Source organism: Octodon degus, unplaced genomic scaffold (assembly GCF_000260255.1).
Source record: "Octodon degus isolate 3935 unplaced genomic scaffold, OctDeg1.0 scaffold00019, whole genome shotgun sequence".
Classification (NCBI taxonomy): Eukaryota; Metazoa; Chordata; class Mammalia; order Rodentia; family Octodontidae; genus Octodon; species Octodon degus.
The window spans coordinates 19,017,162-19,022,781 of NW_004524595.1; positions in this window are offsets into that span (position 1 = coordinate 19,017,162).

The window sequence follows — 5,620 nt, forward strand, 5'->3', positions numbered from 1 at the left end:
CTCCTCCTCCTCCTCCTCCTCCTCTTCCTCTTCCTCTTCAACTAACTGTTGAAGAGGGTATCTTTTGTTCAGTGTAAGTTTTTGATGCCTTTGTGAAAGATCAGGTAACTGAATGAGCTTGTGTTTTTTCTTTGCATCTGCTCTTCTGTTCCAGTGATCCATAAATCCTCACAATATCATGCTGTTTGTATCAGTGTAGCTTTGTACTATAATTTGAAGTCCAGATTTGTGAATCCTCTTGCTTTGTTCTTATTGTCCAAGATTACTTTTATTATTGTAGATGTCTTCTGGATTCATATGAAGTTTAGGATTTTTTTCTAGTTCTCTGAGAAATGTTATTGGTATTTTGATTGGGATTATGTTAAAAATAGGTTTTGAAAATATAACCATTTTGACTATACAGGCTCTACCTTTCCAGGTAAAGGGGATAACCTTCCATTTTCTGATGTCTTCTTTCTTCTTCCTTTTTCAGAGTACTGCTGTTTTTTTACTGTAGAGGTTTTTCACTTCCTTGGTTAGATTCAATTTCCTTTATCCTATTGTGAAAGTGTTGCTTCCTAATTTCTTTCTTGGTGACTTCATTATTGGTGTATAAGAACAGTTTTGAGTTTTGTGTGTTGGCTTTGTGTCTTGCTACAGTACAGAATTTGGTTATTAATTCTAGGAGTTTTTGGTGGGCTTTTATGAGTCTTATAAGTGGAGGATTATGCCATCTGCAAATAGTGATAATTTGGCTTCTCAATTTCCTATACATATTCATTTTATACCTTTTCTCTTGCCTAATTGATCTGGCTAATGTTTTCACAAACATATCACACAGCAGCGGTGAAAGCAGAATCCTGTTCTTGACTTTGGAAAGAACGATGTCAGCTCTTCCTTGAACTCACTATGTAGACTTCCTGGCACTGAACTCATGGTGTTCTCCTGCTTCAGCCTTCCAAATACTGGGATTACAAGCATGTGCTAGTGAAGCAGAAGAACCCACAGGAATCCTGACAGAACCAACAGAAACATAGACTTTAGGAATGAGGGACAGTTTATTCTGTCAGCATCTCTGCAAGAGACTAATGTCTCCTTGTGAGCCCTGAGCAAAGCTTTATTTCCATTTTTACATTGTTTCTTTTCTAAATAGCAATTTTTCATTGGAAATCAGCATGAAGTGGAGTTACAGAACTGAAACGGTGATTAAGGGAGTGAACAGTGAGAGAGGGAGTTCTAACAGAGCTTTCCAAGTCTGCTATGCTCCACTGACATTACCTCATAACTGTACCCATACGTAGCTGGGATCATAACCATCAATTTCCTCAGGGTGCTCAGCTGTGCATTTAACCCATAGTTGCCCAGCTTCAGCCCAGGAGGAGGTTTCCCTCTCACTATGACACCTGGCTAGCTTCTCCTTATTTAATATGATGTTGACCATTAACTTGTTATAAATGGCTGTTTATAGATTGAGACAAGGACCTTCTATACCTATTCTCTTCCAGGTTTTTTTTTTTATCATGAATAGATGTTGGATTTGTCAAAGGCTTGAGATGATTATGTAATTTTTTCCGTCGTTGTATTTATGCGATGTATTATACTAATCACTATGCATTTTGAACCACCCTGCAATCCTGGATTGAGTCAACCTTGATCCTTATGTACTTTTTGGGGATTTGTTGTATCCTGTTTTACAGTATCTTGAGTCTTTTTGCATCAGTGTTCATCAAAGAAATTGGTTTGCATTTTTTTTTTTTTTTTTGGTTGGGCCCATTTCTAGTTTTACAATCAGGGTAACACTAGCTTTCAGACATGACTTTGATGACTTTAGTAGTACTCCTTCCCTTTGGAAGTACCCTTGGAGAATATTGGAGTTACATCTTCCCTGAAGTCCTAGTAGGATCCATTACTGAAACCCTCAGGACTTGGGTTTTTCTTAGTTGTTAGCTTTTCAATTACTTCTTCAATTTTATTGACTGATATTATATTATTCAGCGTTTTTATGTCTTTTTGGTTCATATTATCTAGAAATCTATTTGTTTCTTCTGAATTCTCCATTTTATTAGAGCCCATGTTGTAAAAATGGATACTAGTGGTCTAGATTTCTGCAGAGTATATTATGATTTTGCCTTTTTATTTCTAATTGCATCAAGTTGATCTTTTCCTTCTTAGGCAAGATTGGCTAGTTTATCTTTCATATAATTTTTCAAAGAACTAGCTCTTTGATTCATCAATTTTTTTCACTATTTTATCTCAAAGTCATTAATTTTTGTTCTGATCTTTATAAATTTTTTCCTGTACTAGGTTTAAATGTGAATTTTTTTCTGTTTGTTTTTCTAGGACCTCAAACTGTGCTCTGATTTTATATACTGGGGTTATTCTGTTTTTTGATGAAGACATTCACAGCTGCAAACTTTCCTCCTAGAACTCCTTTTACTGAGTCCCATAGGTTCTATATATTTTCCTGGCACTACCATTTGATTCTAGAAACTGGCTAATTTCTTATGTGACTATTTCTGTGAGCTACTCATTATCCAGGAGAACGTTGTTTAATTTCCATGTGTGTGCATCATTTCTGTGGCTTCTTTGTCATTTTTTTCTAATTTCATTGCATGCGATCTGACAATATTCATGGTAAATTTTTGGTTTATTGTATTTATGTAAGTGTGTTTTGTGGGAGATCATGTGGTCTATTTTGAAGAAAGTTCCATGTATTGCTGAAAAAAATGTATATTCTATTATTGCTGGGTGGAACACTGTAGATAACAGTGTAGACCATTTGTTGTTCAACTCTAACTTTTTTTTTGTTGATTGTTCTCTTTTCTTTTTTTTTTTATGTATTTGATACAGGGTCTCACCCTGCAGCTTGAACTTGTAGAGGTCCTCCTGTTTTCAGTCTTGCCTGTGCTGGGATTACAGGTGCGCACCATCATTCCTGGCTGGCTCAGGGAACCTGTGGGAGGAGCTGGTGCAGCATGTGGTGCAGTTGATAGAATCCCGGTCCCTGTGCTTGCCTAAGCAGGTGCTTAGTCCACTGAGCTATCTCACTGGCTCTGATTGTTTTCTAGTTGATCTATTTGCAATAGTTCAGTATTGAGGTCTCCCATCATAATTGTGTTGGTATTTATTTGATTTTTTATGGTTAATAATTTATCTCCATAATATGAAGTTTGGCATGCTCCATATGTGTTCCTTCTTCCTGTTGAATCATTTCCTTAGCTTATAGTTAATGGCTTTTTTTTCTTTGTCTCTCCTAATGAATTTTAGCTCAAAATCTACTTTGTCTGAAATTAGAATAGCTATTCCTTTTTTTTCCATATGGAATATTTTTTCCACCCTTTGACTGTTTAATCTATATATTTTTGTTTGGATTAAATGTGCTTGTATACGGCATATTGTTAGGTTTTGTTTCTTGACCCATCCTGACAATCTGTGCCCTTTGGTTAGGGAATTGACAGCATTCACTTTGAGAATTATTACTTAAATGGTATTGACTGATTGCCTTATTTTACTATTCCTTTCCCACTTACCTGCTTATCCTGCCTGGTGTATTCATTCTATTACTTTATTTGACATTGTTTTCTTCACTGTCTCTTTCTAGGCTATCCCTGAGGATTTTTTTGTAGTGCTAGTTTGGTGTTCATGAATTTACTGAAGTAGCCTTTACCATGGAAATATCTTATTTTTTCATAAAACTTGAAAGAAAGTTTTGCTGGATGAGTTTGTCTGAGTTAGAAGTTGTTATGGTTTTAGGGCTTCACCCAAAGCGTTCCTGTCTTTTAAGCGTGGTTTTGAGAAGTCTCCTGCAGTTCTAATGGGTTGACATTTATAAGCAATTTGTTGATTTTTCTCTAACAGCTTTGAAGATTTTATCCCTTAATGTTAAGCTTCTGCTATTTTGATTAAGTCATGATGTGGAGAGGTTCTCTTTTGATTGTGATTATTTAGGGTTATATGTGTCATTTTTCTGTATATATAATTCCTTCCTAATATTTGAAAAGTTTCCTACTATTACTTCTGTTAAGAAGTTTTTAAATACCCTTTGTTTTGTCTTCTCCCTTGCATTCCAATTAATTTTAGATTAGTGTTCTTTTCATATCTAGCAGCTGTTAAATCTACTCTTGATTTTTTACAATTGTTTTTAAGGTATTTGTAAGTAATCACCTGATGAAAACATCATTGTTTTCTGATTCTCATAGTCTTCTTCACATTAGTCATTTGTGCTTTCCATACTTTCAGTGTAATTTTTATATCCTGGGTTTCTGTTAGAAACCTTTTTATGGACTCTAGTTCTTTGCTAAACTGGGCATTCAGTTTTTGCATCATTTGGTTTAGTTCAGTTAGTTTCTTATTGGTGTCATCTGTAAGCTCTTTGATGGCTTTATTTATTGCATCCATTATTTAATTAGTTATATTTTCTGTCAGCCTACAAAGCACTTCATTGAGCTATGTTTAAATCTCCTATTATTCTTTTCAAAAGTTTTTTTCAAATGTATTTAGTACAGGGTCTACAGGGTCTCAGTACAAGATTGGACTTGTAGTGATACTTCTTGTTTTTCAGCCTCCCAAGAGCTGGGATTACAGGTGCGTGCCACCACACCAATCTCAATCCCATCTCAGTGCACCCCAGGGGTGGGGCGGGCTCAGCACACTGGGGATTGACCTTTTCAATACTTTGATTGTATAGCTCTTACTTTATTCCCTCTCAGTGCCCCATTGATTGGCTTTGGGCACACTGGGAGTTTTGGAAGACATTTTTTTGCTTTTTCTTCTCATGTTTCTGTTGTCATGTTTTCAATGTTGAAAAGGTAATCCAGGTATTGGCGTACAGAAAAAAGCTATTAATAACAACAACTAAGTGGCTCTAGCAGTATCAATAAGCCAACAACGGCAATATTATCCATTATACACTGGATATTGATATCATAAGAACTATACTAACCTTAATTTTTGAAAATTACAGGTATACTATAAACCCTAATACAAACTGAATATTGACATACAGCAAGTATCTACTAAATGTAATAATTATACTTCCACTAATGGCAGAAAACAATTTAATAGTAGTAACGTAGTACTAGCTATCCAAAATAGTAAAGCCAGATGGTTATATTACTAAGATGTAGGTGTTTAGGAATGTGAAAATGCAAAAAAAATTTTTGAAAAACTGAATGATATAAAAAGGAGGACAAAAAAGTGAGAAAAAGGTTTCTATTATGAAGAAGGATATTTATGGAATTAGATAAAGGTAACAGAAAAAATGAGAAATAGAAGAAAAAAGAAAAAAAGGAGAAAGAAGAAGTAACATGGAGACTAAAAATAGAAAAATTAAAATAAAACAAGGAGTTAAAAAAAAAGAAATGGAAAATGAGTTCAAAACCAGAGAAAAACTGTTTTCTCTATTTTTGAATAAGTAGCTTCCTTCTAGGATCCCCAGCTTTGGAGCAAGTCTTTATTTTCTCCACTTCACTTCATGGCCTGTGGATTTGTGCAGGGCAACCCCTTGCAGGGAGCAGCTAAAACAAGATCAATGGAGATCAATCATACGTGTGAGGTAAGCCACCAAAACAAGCTATTCCAGCTCCCAGAAGGGCGTGCTCGGGTCAGCCACACAAAGTTGCTAGGCAGAGGGGCTGAAATT